Source organism: Anabrus simplex, chromosome 2 (genome assembly GCF_040414725.1).
Source record: "Anabrus simplex isolate iqAnaSimp1 chromosome 2, ASM4041472v1, whole genome shotgun sequence".
NCBI lineage: Eukaryota > Metazoa > Arthropoda > Insecta > Orthoptera > Tettigoniidae > Anabrus > Anabrus simplex.
The window spans coordinates 660,881,898-660,897,868 of record NC_090266.1 but is presented as its reverse complement, the minus strand read 5'-3'; the positions used below and the strand labels follow the sequence as shown (position 1 = coordinate 660,897,868).

Sequence of the window (15,971 nt, the reverse complement as noted above, 5' to 3'; positions counted from 1 at the left end):
GTGGATGATTCATACACCCCATAAAAAATTCCATTTACTGGAACATGTGGAGTTGTAAACCAGGTACAGTGCGTTTCAGAAGCATTTAAACAATTTTTCGATAATGAGATGTTGCGTACAATTGCAGACGAGACAATTCGCTATACCAATGACTTTATGAATTCAAAGAATGATGATCTGACACCGTGGTCCAGAGTTCGTGACTGGAAGAACATGGATATTGATGAACTGTATGTTTATTTTGGATTACAGATGCTCATGGGAATTATTCAGAAGCCTTCCATAAATTCATATTTTTGTAAAAATCCTATTCTTGACATGCCTATATTCTACAATGTAATAACACAGGACACGTTTCAACTGATAACCAGATGTTTTTATTTTGTTGATAATTTACACCTTGAAAATTATGACGGCAACAAAAAGTTATTTAAGGTAACTCCTATCATCACACACCTAAATAAAAAATACTCTTCACTGTATGACATGATGAAAATATTTGCTTAATGAATCACTGATTTTGTGGAAGGGCAGACTTGGGATGAAAACATACCATCCCTCTAAAGGCTGTCAAATTTGGTATAAAGTCCTATGAGGTCTGTGAATTATCCACAGGGTACTTGTGGCAATTCATTAAACACAAAGGTGTCACAACAGATATACAAACTGATTTAGTATCCATTGAAACATTTCCACGTTTTTCACAATGCCTCAATGAAAACCTCAGAGAGACGGGATAAGGAAATAGAAAAACCCACTGGCATCACAGAATATGATTTTATGGGAGGTGTTGATCTCAAAGATCAGAAACTGCAGCCCTATATCATAGAGAGGAAGCATTGCATGAAATGGTACATAAAACTTTTCAGATGATTATTGAACACAGCCATTTACAATTCCCTTATCAACTACAATGCATCCTGGAATGTGAAAAATGATCACCCACCTCGATTACAGAAGTCAGTTAGTGCAGGAAATCATTGAAATTCATGGAAAGACTGCAGAATTCCGTAAACCTGGTAGACCTTCAAAATCACCTCCTCCACAGAGACTTAATGCTTGACATTTCATATAAACGCTCCCTACCGCAGATAGCTAAACCTTACAAGAGGTGTGTGGTGTGTATGCAAAAAACTGGAAAACGGAAGGAAACACCATTCTGGTGCAAGGAATGCGGCGTTAAGCTCTCTGTAGATGGATGTTTCAAAGTTTCTCATACCGAAGCCAAATTTTAGGTGAGTTAATTTATTTTTATTTTTCTGTAACTGAGTGTGTATTGCGGTGTGTATCTCCTCAAAATATGGGTTATTTATATGCAAACGTTGTCGAGATACAAATGTTTATTTAAAGTACTGTAACTTAGCTGCTGCTTGGCCATTTAAATTACCACTAGTATTCTCTGGCAAGATAATTTTATTCCCGGCTTAAGGGGTTAAGAGTGTTTATATCTTGTAAACATTTTTATTATTCCTACAATACTACACATTTTTGATTCTTCACTTGTATTAAACAAATAATACACATCACTTCAATGTAAATATTATAAATATTTCCATTATGCATGTGTAGAAAGGGGGAGAAAAAGAAAAGAAAAACCCATGTCAAAACAAAATAAATAACAAAAATTAAGAAAAAGATCCTTTGCACACCTTCCTCTCCCTCACTTCAAATTCTCTTCTTCCTAACACTATTGATCATTCCCCATCCTGCCAAAACTCCTGGCCAGGGTGAAGGCGTAACCTTCAAGGTGGCTCGCCCCTACCCTCAGGGAGGGGAATGAAAACGTAGGAATAAAAGACTCCACACCACATCCTTCGCCGTCCAACATTTTTTTATGCTGATACATCAGTCATGTAGGGCATTCCCTATTGAAAATGTGTGCTGATTAAGTGGACTGAAGAAAATCCAGAAGGTTTCACCTCTGGACGAGCCCATCATCGACGACTTCCGCATTTCTGATTCACCGTATTCTGAGTGAACTCCAGAACATTAGTTGCCATGTTTCCATTCCCGTTTTATAGCCTGGTCGCCAGCTCTTCGACGACGAATGTCACCACCACCACCAGCACCATTACCGACTTCAATTAAACAGCCGAAATTGCCTAAAATTCAGCTGCGATGTCTAGCTACGATGCTCCTAAATATCAGCCAGTTATATTCCTGTCACACCAGCTCCACCTATAGATAACTCAAGCCAACAATGTCTCTTTAAGAATCTGGATCCAAGATCTACTCCAGAGTAAGTACCAGCCGCACGGCACCTGAAAGTGGGCTCAGAACGGATCCCTCAACCAGCCACGTCACGTGACCCGCCGCACGCCATGGATGTTAACATGCAGAGAGACCTTCCACCTGCAACTACAACCACCTCCACCAACACCACCACCTCCATGACCACCACCACACCTGCTCCTCTCCAGCTCTCCTTCATTGCTGAAACTGCCACCAGATGCCCTATTATTCACTCCCGTTTTCTTCAACCAACTCGCTCAGGCACTGATTCCTTTTTACTTTCCCATCCCTCCCCTGCTTTCCAATCACCTGACGCCATATTTGCCACTCTGCTTTGCTTCAACACGCGCTGTGAGGATATCGCAGACATCCGGAAAACTACTGCCGAAGTCATCATGCTATAAAGGATATTATAAGTAATATTAAATTAAAAGAAAAAATGAGAAAGAAGCAACATTCTGACTATTGCATGCATATATTTAAAACTCTCTGAGCAAAAAAAAAGGGATAACTATTGCATACAACCAATATGTTCAGAAAATTGAAAATATCTTGAGTAACGGTAATGATTGTAATATATTCTGGAACTTTATTAATAATAAGAGGAGGTGCTTAAAAAATAACCCACAGTTTGAATTTCAAGGTTGTCTGTTACAATCAGAAGATGACATAGCTAATGGATTTGCAGACTATTTCAAAACTACCTGTACATATTCTCAGAAAAACGCTAAATATAATATGGATTTTAGGATTAATGATTATTTAAACATAATAGGTGTACGTAATATACAGCATATAACTATAGAAGAAGTTCTTAAAGCAATTGACAACCTAAAACCAAAGAAATCAGTAGGACCTGATGATATTTTGAAAGCAAAAAAAGAGACATTCCCTGACTTGTGGGAACATACCAAGGTTACTCCTGTATATAAAACTGGAGATATAACATTGTTCAGTAATTATAGACCTGTTGCTATTGATTGTGCACCAGCCAAAATTTTTGAAATTATATTGTACAAGCAAATTTATGATCATGTTAAAAATACTATGTCACCGAGACAACATGGATTCATGGCGAGAAGATCCACAGAAACAAATCTATGCCACTTTACGGAATATGTATCTGCTAGTTTAGATGAATAGCACAGGTTGATGTAATTTATACGGATTTTCAGAAAGCTTTTGACTAGGTTATTCATAATTACTTAATAAATAAATGTTCTTCCTTTGGATTTTCTACTGCATTACAAAACTCATTGAGTATATATAGTTTGTATGTTACAAAGGTCAAATTTGATGTGAATTCTGGAGCTTCTAAAGGTTCTACCTTGGGGCCTTTGCTAGTTCTTATCTTTGTTAATGACATACCGGAAACTATAACATCATCTGAAATTCTTATTTTTGCTGATGATATTAAAATATACAAATCTATTAAGACAGTATCTGACTGTCAACAACTTCAAAACCATTTAGATTCTCTTGTAGACTGCAGCAAACTGAATAAGTAAAATTTTAATATAGGTAAATCGATAGCCTAGCCATGATATTTATTCAGAAGAAACGGAAGATTAAATATAACTATGCAATGGATACTGACATATTAACTCGTGTCAAGATGAAAATGGATTTAGGAATAACATTCAAAGAAGACTTAAGATTTAACAACCATATTCAAAAAATTATGAATAATGCTCTTAAAATGTTAGGCTTCATTATATGGAATTCATTATCATTTCGTCCAAAGACACTATTAACCTTGTTTAACTCATTTGACTTGAGTATGGCTCAATTATTTGGAACCCAATGACCACAAATAATATCAATCTTATCGAGAGTGCTCAGAAAAAGTTTTTAAACTTTATGACTTATAAAATCACATGAAATTACACAACCTTCATAAATTATTCAGGTATACTGAACCAAATGCTGTGAATAGCTTGCCCCACACATGAAGTTGCAAAGATTATAATTTCCTGTATAAAATGATGAATTTTGTAAATGATGACTCATACATATTGAAGTCGATAACATTCTATGTACCACATAAACTAAGTCATCATAGAAATAATTCTTTCCATCAAAGGCTAAGACTGAAATGCATAAGAATTCCCCAATTAACAGAGCAATAAAACTTTACAGTAATATTTATCCCCATGTTCATATTTTTAGTATGACCGACATGTAAGACTGTACTACTGAATATAATGTAATAGATTATGAAGACATTTTTTTTTTTAAGAGGAAAACTGGTAACCTAGTATAAATGTTGTCAACCATGCTTTTAAATATATTCATTCCAAGTGGAAATCATGTTTAAATAATTGTTTTAAATATTATACTAAATTCAATTTGAATTTATTAGTACTGTAATGTACCTAAATCATTTTGTTTTTTAGTAATGTGATTTGTGTGTCACAGGAATCAATTTTTAAGTTTACTCTAGCTATATATTGTTTTTGTTTTAATTTGTAGTTCTAACGTATAAGTAAGAGTTGTCGTGAACATTGTAATTGGGACTCATGACCTGTTATGTTCAAAATAAATAAATAAATAAATAAATAAATAAATAAATAAATAAATAAATAAATAAATAAATAAATAAACAAATCAATCAATCAATCAATCAATCAATCAATCAATCAATCAATCAATCAATCAATCAATCAATCATCCAGGTCAACGGGGATGCTGCTGCCAACTGGCTTACCACAATAGGATCCATCACCTTGGTTTAAGCACACCCCCTTCAACACCTCCCACCCCTACACATTAAAGCTCAGCCTACTCCTACTCGCTATCGAATTCTTACCTGCATAATACAAGGTGTAGACCCCTCTATTACTGAAGATAACATCATAATACCAATATAATGGTCCGTTATTGGACATTATAAATTTTCCAGCTATCTCATTCTTGGTTGCCTGCGTTTCGCCCTCGTGTGCTAAGTTAGGCTCATCAGTTGGGACTTAGCACACCACCCAAGACGCAAGGCTAATGCATACCGTTGAGGCCACTGCATAGGCTATTTGAAGCCACCAGCAGTGCCAATGCACTATGAGAGCTATGTCTCATTTCCAAAAATAGATGCCTGCCTGGCCATCAAATGATATAGATGTTGATTCCCATAGGGAACCTAAAATATTTGTCCTGAATGAGTAAATTTATAATACCAATATAATGGTCCGTTATTGGACATTATAAATTTTCCAGCTAACTCATTCTTGGTTAACTGCATTTCGCCCTCGTGTGCTAAGTTAGGCTCATCAGTTGGGACTTAGCACACCACCCAAGACGCAAGGCTAGTGCAGACCGTGGAGGCTTACTTACATACTTAAACAAGTTATTTCATTCCCCTTGCGAGGAGGGGCGGGCCATCAGCTCTACTAAGGAGCTCTTGGGCCGTAGAGTGGGAAAAGAATGGAAGAGTTATAAACTGAAAAACTTAGGTGTATGTCGTACACACCAGAAAAGGAAAAAAGTTAAGGAATCTGGCGTAAGGGCACCAGCACAACAAGCCGGGACCCAGGGCGAAGCCCCCCAAAGAACCCCGCGCAGGCAAACCCCCGTGAACACGAGAGGGAAAGGAGGGGAGAATTTTATTAAAAGTAACGTATCTCGGGCACGCATTACAGAAAAAGGTTGTTACAGTGAAGAAGTACAATAGTGTTTACATAGAGTGTGGAGGGACGGGGAGGGTGGAGGGGGGGGAAGGTATAGGGAGAAGGACACGGGTAGGATTGGAGAAGGAGATAATAGAGGTTGGTGGTGATGTTAGTGATGGAAGTGGCAAGGAGACGGAGAATTTCCAGGATAGAGAGAGGCGGGAGGCTGGAAGGTGGCGGCGGTGGGGTAGGTGGCGGTGGAGGTAGTGAGCGAGATAGGGTGGGGTGGAGAGGAGAGCGGACGGTGCGGGGAGGGGAACGAGAAGGCTCCACACGATAGGTTCGCCGGTGAAGATGAACGCCATCAGTCAGCAGGCGGTGGACGTCTTCATTGGTGGGCAGCTGAAGGAGAACCATATATGTCGGGCCTTGAGCGTTGAGGATGCGGAAGACGCGCCGTACCGGAACTCCTGCCTGGTGAAGATCGTGCAAGACGTCGTTTTCGGCAATAGCAGGGTCAACGTCACGAAGAACACAGCTGAAAGACGTAGGTGGTGGAGCAGGCTCGGGATCGCCAGACGCAGTTGCAGAGGCCAGCTGTGCAGTGGTGGCAGTATCCATAAGCTCCGGAGGAGGCAGGGAGGGACTGGGAACGGTCGTAGAGAGGGAGGAGGGTGGGGTAGACATGATAGGAGAGGGATGACTGAAGGTAAGAGTGACAGTGGAAGAAGACGGGGAGAGACGAAGAGAAGTGGCGACAATAGTGGTGGTGGTCGTAGACAGTGGGGGTGTGAGAGGGGTGATGGGAGGAGGAGGGGGGGGAGCCGTTACGGTGAGAGGGAAGTCAGGATCGGAGGCCAATTGTCGCAAAATATGATCAGGAGTAGGAAGAGCTTGATACGCGCGACCAAAGAGCAGGAGGTCACCACGGACGACAGCATAATAGGCCAGTTGTGGGTCGTGGAAGAAGACCACAACATCTGGAGATGGCTGGCCAGAGGAAGCATCCTGAAGACGTAGAACCACTCGAACAGCGACCCCGGAGTTACAAAGCCATTGACGGATTGCCTCAGGAGAATATGCAGTGTCCACGTTCTTAACGAGACAGGAAGAGGCCATAGTGGGGAGGCGACAGCCAACAAGGCGTCTGCCCAATTGTACTTGTTGTGGGCCAGTTGAGAAGGCGGAGAGGTGAGCGCCACCCAACCGAAACAAGACGTGGACAGGCGAAGAGAGAGAGAGTCCCGAAACCGTGGAGGCCACTGCATAGGCTATTTGAAGCCACCAGCAGTGCCAATGCACTATGAGAGCTATGTCTCATTTCCAAAAATAGATGCCTGCCTGGCCATCAAATGATATAGATGTTGATTCCCATAGGGAACCTAAAATATTTGTCCTGAATGAGTAAATTTATAATACCAACATAATGGTCCGTTATTGGACATTATAAATTTTCCAGCCAACTCATTCTTGGTTGCCTGCATTTCGCCCTCGTGTGCTAAGTTAGGCTCATCAGTTGGGACTTAGCACACCACCCAAGACGCAAGGCTAGTGCATACCGTGGAGGCCACTGCATAGGCTATTTGAAGCCACCAGCAGTGCCAATGCACTATGAGAGCTATGTCTCATTTCCAAAAATAGATGCCTGCCTGGCCATCAAATGATATAGATGTTGATTCCCATAGGGAACCTAAAATATTTGTCCTGAATGAGTAAATTTATAATACCAATATAATGGTCCGTTATTGGACATTATAAATTTTCCAGCTAACTCATTCTTGGTTGCCTGCGTTTCGCCCTCGTGTGCTAAGTTAGGCTCATCAGTTGGGACTTAGCACACCACCCAAGACGCAAGGCTAGTGCATACCGTGGAGGCCACTGCATGGGCTATTTGAAGCCACCAGCAGTGCCAATGCACTATGAGAGCTATGTCTCATTTCCAAAAATAGATGCCTGCCTGGCCATCAAATGATATAGATGTTGATTCCCATAGGGAACCTAAAATATTTGTCCTGAATGAGTAAATTTATAATACCAATATAATGGTCCGTTATTGGACATTATAAATTTTCCAGCTAACTCATTCTTGGTTGCCTGCGTTTCGCCCTCGTGTGCTAAGTTAGGCTCATCAGTTGGGACTTAGCACACCACCCAAGATGCAAGGCTAGTGCATACCGTGGAGGCCATCATCATCATCACAAGGTTAGTTCATTCCCACTCCTCTGAGGAGCTCTTTGGCCATTAGGAATAGAAAAGAAAAGAGAGCAAGACAGCATTAGAGAAGGTATGTATGGTACATACCGAAAAGGAGAGTATGAAAGAAATGGCGTAAGGGGACCGGGACGACAAGTCGGGACCCAGGGGAGACCCGCAAAGCACTCCGGACGAAGAAGACCCCCGCGAACACCGGAAAATTTTGAGAAAAGGTTTCCTTTATTAGAGATGGTCCTGGGCGCGGATGTGAAGAAAATATTACATTGTATGACAATAGTAAGACTTTACAAAGAAAATGTACAAGAGTATTCAGATATGTTGGGCAGAAACAGGTAGAGAGGACGGGTGGAAGGTATAATTAGACGGACACGGGTAGTGTTGGAGAAGGAAATAATATAGGGTAGTGGAAAGGTTTGTAACGTAGGTGGCCAGTAGACGGAGTAGGTCCAAGATCGGAAGAGGCGGCAGGGGAACAGGTAAGTAGGAAGTAGGGATCGGAGGTTGGTGTAGGGGTGGGGTGGGTGGCGGCGCGCATGGCGAGCGAGACGAAGCGGTGGTAGGAGGAGAACGGACAGGCGATGGTGGCGAAGAAGGGGGGGTCGGGCGTGCCGCGGCGGGGAGCGAGAGGGCTCCACTCGATGGGTTCGGCCGCGAAAGCGGACTCCGGAGGTGATGAGACGATCCACGTCGGCGAAGGAAGAGAGTCGGAGGCGGACCATGAAGGTCGGACCAGCGTTCTTGTAGATGCGGAAAACCTTGCGGACCGGAACACCCTCCATTTGCAGTTCTTGGAGAATATCCTTGTCGGCGACAACAGGATCGATCCCACGGATGACGCAGCTTGGTGATGAAAATTGTTGACGTGGTGATGTAGAGGCATCAGGGGCATCCGGGAGAGGGGGCAACTGGGGAGATGATAGGGGTGTAGAAATGAACCAATGGAAACCACCAGACGACCATCGCTGCCACCGCCCGACTGCAATGAACCTCCGCCACCACCACCGCCCGAGTGCAACCCCAGCTGCGTCGTGAGAGGAGTCAACCCGGGCATACCTCAGCACCTCATCCATCAAGAAATTCGATAGGCCGGAATCCACCTCCTACGGGCTTCCAGGATATACAACGCCACCGGACCCACCTATATGCTGAGGCTACAACTACAAACTCCCCAAGAAGCCCAAACATTGATCGAGCAGGGGATCAGACTATTCGGCCGCCAACATCGAGTGGAGCCATCCCGATCTCCCCCGCAACCCTCCCCCCGCCCATCCACCTCACACAACCGCACCCGACTCCCCAATCCACAATCCCATCAACTAAACTCTCAGACCCGAACCTACCTACTCCAAGTCCTTCTCACATCTTTACTCAACTTCTCCACCCTATACCAACAAGTAACCCAATTCCTTCTACCTAACCTCCAACAATAACATGTATCACTGTCTTATAACAATTGTCTTATACCAATCGTAAATCATAAAGCTCTGTAAACCATAATTGTAAAACCCATGCATATATGTAATCTCTGTATCTTAAACTCAATAAAAAGCACAGGAACAGATCTACACCCTTAGCCAAGAGGCCAAACACCCTAACTCCTCCAAATCCAAAGCTCCTTTATTCTAACTAAAAACCACTCCAAATCCCCGAACCCCGCCAAATCTCCTGGCCAGAGAGAAGGCGTTACCTTCTAGGTGGCCCGCCCCTTCCCCTCAGGAAGGGGAATGAAAACATCCCCCTTGGTCCTTGGCCTCCCAGCCAGCGATTCACGCCAGCCAGCGCTTCCTAGCGACCCGGAGAAGAACCGCCAACCAGCGAAAACCAACCGGCAGAGCATCCTAGCGGAGCAGCAGGTATCACCTCTCCAACACACCGGTAAGCTGCCTCTCTCTCTTTCTGTCCGTCCAGCGAGGGCCCCTACACCGTAAGCCGGTGCGACTCCCCAGTGGAGTTTAAAAAAGCATTCGGACAGGTGGACGAAGTGGCACTTGAGGGGTTACACCCCAGGACTGTTTGGTTTGGTGTAGGGGCCCACTGAGGGCAGCTAGAGGTGTCTCCCGGCTCGACTGGGTGCACCTAGGTTCCTCCAGGTGTACCAACACCAGTTAGCACTCGCCATCAATAGACGTTCATGTTAGAATATAACGAGTGCTACAGTGCTAAAGTAGTGTGAGTGCTCGCTATTACTGTGAGTGAACTGTACTCCGGACAGTGCTACCACCATGACATCAACCAGTGCTGCCACCAGTACCACACCTACCAACACCTTAATCCAGGCCAGTATGGACCTACAATCCAGCACAATCTCCAGCCATGCCTACATACGCGGATAATTTTAGAAACTCCAGCCACCACCTCCCAGTCTCTCCAGCCGCAGACCGCGGCACCTCCCAGGCCGTCGCCAAAAGAGCTCACTCCAGCCCCATGGGAAATGTGGAAGTCAGCCGCGACCAAAAGTACAGGCACTTCAGCAACCACCCAACCTTGACCACGACAACACCAACCCCGCCACCTCACCCAATACCGCATCCAACACCGAGTTCCCCCCCCTCTCCGGAGCCCACCGACCCGTCACCAACCCCCGGTCCCTCCAAAAAAACCCCACCGGAACCCACACCTTCCTAATCGAAAATCCCTCTCCCGAATACAGACAACCCCAGAAAATATTCAGGAAACTAATGCAATTTAACTTCAATAGACAGGAAATAGCCGACATTCGCCTTACTAACAATGGGGTAATTATTAAAGTAAACGGGGATACAGCCGCACAACGGCTAAAGAACTCGGTGGGGACAGCCCAATTTGGGTCAAATAAACCCCTACAAACCCTCTCCCAACGCGCCCTTAAAGAACGACCCCCACCACCCCGCCATAGCCTGTTCAGCTGTGTTATCCGTGGGGTGGACCTTGACATTTCAGAAAATGAAATAATAGAGGAACTGAACGCGGAAGGCATTCCCGTACGGAAGGCATTTCGAATCAAAAACAACTCAGGGCCTACTTATATGGTCAGGATACTCCTCCCCACACCCCAGGACGTAGACAAGCTACTCACGGAAGGAGTCTACATCTACCGACATCATCATCGGGTGGAACCCTCCCTCGCCCCAGGCCCCCAACCCCTCAGGTGTGAGCGGTGTCTGACTTACAATAAACATGACACGGCCCACTGTACCGCCGAACGACCAGTATGTAGTCACTGCACACAATCGCACCCCACCTCCCGATGCCCCAACGCCCAACTCCCACCCAAATGTAACACCTGCGGAGAATCCCACCCAACCTACTCCCTCAAATGCAAAGCTCGCCCCCAACCTCCGGAAAACCAACCTGAGCTAGTAGCCCCATTCCAAACCATAGATGCCCCCACCCAACCCAACCAATCCATCTTCCCCCCACCAACCCTAGAAGATATAATCCGCTTTGTCACCCTCTCCCCCATGAACATACACCCCTACCACCGATCACTGGTAAAATCCAAACTACAGACAGCGGCTAACCAAACCCTCAACGCACACTTCCAAACTTCCCACTCCGGACTAAACACCCACTTCCACTTCACCCGCCTAAAAACACAAGTATAATGGCCCTGAATCCTTCCCGGCGTTCTCGGTCCCAGGAACCCATCTCCATCCTCTTCCTCAACATTCAATCCTTCCACTCCAAACGACTACTCCTAAAATCCCTGGCCTCACAACATTCCACCCACGCTATCCTTCTCAACGAAACCATGCTCCGTCCCTACCAATCCGCCCACATCCCCGGCTTCGCCATCCACCGCGCTGACCACCCCCACGACATAGGACGAGGGGGCTCAGCCATTGCCATCCGTTCCTCCCTCCCCACCCGCCCACACACCCAACCCCACCCCCACAACTTCCAAGAATCCGTCATAACAACCGTATACTTCCGTTCCCGAGTCCTACACCTAGCAACCATATACCACCGGTCGAACATCCCTCTCCCCCTAGACTTCATCACCTACCTATGCGACACCTTCCCCCACTTTATACTCATAGCAGACCTCAACCTAACCCACCGATCCCACCGAGCCATGACCGAACTTCAAAACCTCCTGAGCGACCACAACTGCTCCCTAATACCCTTCCCTGGCCCCACCCGCCCCACCTCCAACACCACACCAGATGCCTTAATTGCCCACAACTCTCTAACCCATCTCATCACAGTACAACTTTTACCCAGCATAGGAAGTGACCACATCCCAGTCCTACTCCAAATCCCATCCACCAATCCACGTCCTCCCCCACCACCCCCTAGACCAATCCTCAACTTCTCCAAAGCCAACTGGCCCGCCTACCAAGCCTCACTCAACCAAGCACTCGAGAACCCCCCTCCATTTCCGACCGACCAACCATCCGTTGATAACATGAACACATTTATCCTCTCCGCCATAACCACAGCATCCGAATCCAGTATCCCCTTAACTCTCCACTCCCCCTCCCAACCCCGACTCCACCCCCGTTTCGTACACCTCCAAAAACTATCCCACTCCTACCACCGAGAATTCATGCGGTCCCGAGACCCCTACTTCCTACGCCTCCATCGCCAAATCCTTCGAACTATCCGCAATTACCTAACAGCCCATACCCGCCGCTCCTGGGCACAAACCTGCTCCAAACTAGACTCCCTAAAAACCCAACCCGCTAAATTCTGGGCCAAACTTAACATCCTCCTCGGTACCAAACCCACACCCAGATACCCCATCATCCACAGAGGCATAGCTCCAGCAAACACCGAGGAAAAACTGGAAGCCTTTGCTCAATACTTCCACCAACGCTTCAACACCCACGGAGACCCCCACTTCGATAGAACCAACACTGATCTATACCTAAACCACGCCTCCTCCCCACAACTCACACCTTCCAACAACCACACCCTCTCGAACCACGCCCTAGACGTACCTATCTCCCCGGCAGAAATACAGTCGGTCCTCTCCAAATCCTGGAACACCGCTCCAGGACCCGACAAAACCCGGTACCCTCACATCCGTCACGCACCCCATAACCTACTATCCCTACTGGCTGACCTATACACCTATATCCTCCGCACTGGGTTCTACCCCACACCCTGGAAACACACCACAATGCTCCTTTTTCCCAAACCAGGCAAACCACCCTCCGAACTAGGCTCCTACCGCCCCATCATCCTTATCACAGTTTTAGCAAAAATCCTAGACATAATCCTAGTCCGCCGCCTTCACCCTCATCTACAATCCCACCACCTCCTACCCACATCCCAATTCGGATTCCGCCCAAAACTATCCACCGAAGACCAACTCCTCAGACTTGTCCAAACAACTGCCAACAACTTCAATCGAGCACGCCCCACCCTATTAATCACTTTCGACTTCCAGCTCGCATTCGACTCCGTCTGGCACCCCGCCCTCCTATTCAAACTCAGATACTTTGCCATCCCCACCTCCTATGTCCGATTCATCTCCTCCTACCTCACAAACCGCTCAACCCAAATCTCCATCAGGAACCAACTCTCACCCACGTTTCCCCTCACATTAGGCGTCCCGCAAGGCTCACCCCTCTCCCCACTGCTATTTATCCTGTTTGTGGCTGACATCCCTCAACCTCCCCCCCCCCCCATCCAACTCCTACAGTTCGCAGATGACACCGCCATCCTAGCCCCCCTACACTCCGTCCAAGCTATAAACCGCACAGTCCAACCTTACCTCAACTCCTTCCTCACATGGTGCGACCGGTGGCACCTAAAACTCAACCCTGAAAAGACCCAATCCATCCTATTCCGACGAAGACGGGGAAAAATCAGTATATCCCGTAACCCAGACAACCTCCAACTCCAGATCCAGAGATCCCCCATCCAAACCCAACCCACCCTCAAATACCTGGGCATCCTCTTTGACCAACATCTCACATTCCACCCCCACTTCCAATACCTAAAATCCAAAACCGCCACCCGAGCTCGGTTAGTGCGCCGCCTGGCCGGGACCCGGTGGGGCCTAAAAACCTCACTGCTCCTGCATACCTATAAATCCCTTGTCCGACCCCAAATCACTTATGTCCTCATCACCTGGGCAGCCGTTGCCAAATCCCACCTGAACCTGTACCAACCCCTACCCTCCATAGAACGCCGCACTGTCCGCCATGCACTCCGACTCCCCTTCCGATACCCCACGGCCGACCTACTTCAAATATTCCCCTTCCCACCACTTGACACCTACGTCCTCACCCAATTCCACCGATCCTACCACCGAGCCCTCGAACGGGATAACCCATCCCTCAACCTACTACTCCGCGGAGACCCACCCCCCAATCCCCACTTCATCCAAACTCCATACCACCTCTACCGATCCCTCCCCCCACCTGATGGGGGCGATGCATAGAGGAACAGGCTATGATGTCTAATCCAGCTGCCAAATCACCATAACCACCCAAAAACCCGAACCCCCTCCCAATTATCGACATCAAGCAAAACCCACGAGCCCCACCGAGCTCATCCCCCCCCCCCCAATCAACAACACCCAAGCAATGTTACTAACTTGTGTCAATTTTGTTACAGAAGCAGGGTATATCAGCAACACGCGACCCCATTGATCGTAAGGACGAGAGGTATAACCCAACAAATATATGTCACCAAACAACTGCAAATTATTCACATTATAAAACCCACAGTAATCAGTTGTACACAATGTAAAGAAGCATATACTGTAAAAAACCACAATAATCAGTTGTAATAATGTAAATAACATTATACTGCAAGAACTTCAATAATTCTGTGTAGATAATGTATCCAGAGCAGGTAAATAATTGTAAAACCTCAATAATCCTGTGTAGATAATGTAACCAGAACATGTAAATAATTGTAAATAACCATATATTATAAAATCCTTGTACAGAATGCATTCAGAATGTAATCAGATCACACACAAGTTAGGAACACACATTGTAAATATCCTTATAACCCCCCAATAAAAAAAATAAAAAAAACGGGGGTTAAGGATATCCTTCAGAACACAAACATACAATCAGACAGGGAAGAAGAAGAAGACAAGAACAAGAACAAACACCATTGTATAAACCAAAGTAAAAATCAATGTAAATACTCCAAATTGTAAAATATGGAAAAATACTGTATATACACTGAAAGATCAATAAATACTTAGCCGAGAGGTCGAGACCCCCTCCCAACTCCTTCACCAATTACAAAGCTCCGTCCCTCTTTTCCAACTCCAGCAATCCCCCAAACCCGCCGAATCTCCTGGCCAGAGAGAAGGCGTTACCTTCTAGGTGGCCCGCCCCTTCCCTTCGGGAAGGGGAATGAAAACATCCCCCTTGGTCCTTGGTGGTCCTCCACGGTATGCACTAGCCTTGCGTCTTGGGTGGTGTGCTAAGTCCCAACTGATGAGCCCAACTTAGCACACGAGGGCGAAACGCAGGCAACCAAGAATGATTTAGCTGGAAAATTTATAATGTCCAATAACGGACCATTATATTGGTATTATAAATTTACTCATTCAGGACAAATATTTTAGGTTCCCTATGGGAATCAACATCTATATCATTTGATGGCCAGGCAGGCATCTATTTTTGGAAATGAGACATAGCTCTCATAGTGCATTGGCACTGCTGGTGGCTTCAAATAGCCTATGCAGTGGCCTCCACGGTATTCACTAGCCTTGCGTCTTGGGTGGTGTGCTAAGTCCCAACTGATGAGCCCAACTTAGCACACGAGGGCGAAACGCAGGCAACCAAGAATGAGTTAGCTGGAAAATTTATAATGTCCAATAACGGACCATTATATTGGTATTATAAATTTACTCATTCAGGACAAATATTTTAGGTTCGTTATGGGAATCAACATCTATATCATCAGAAGATAACATCCTCGCAGAACTTAAAGCCGAAGGCATCCCACCGAAAAAGGTATTCAGGA

General features: G+C 45.8%; 1 long non-coding RNA gene across 1 annotated transcript in view; it reads left to right on the top strand.

The window, feature by feature from the left end:
* LOC137498549 (uncharacterized) overlaps positions 1–15,207 on the top strand; it is a 42,052-nt gene extending 26,845 nt beyond the window's left edge. Inside the window, exon 2 of the long non-coding RNA XR_011017827.1 lies at positions 14,598–15,207. This is a non-coding gene — a long non-coding RNA (uncharacterized lncRNA). The remainder of the gene's footprint in view (positions 1–14,597) is intronic.
* The last annotated feature ends 764 nt before the right edge of the window (positions 15,208–15,971 follow it).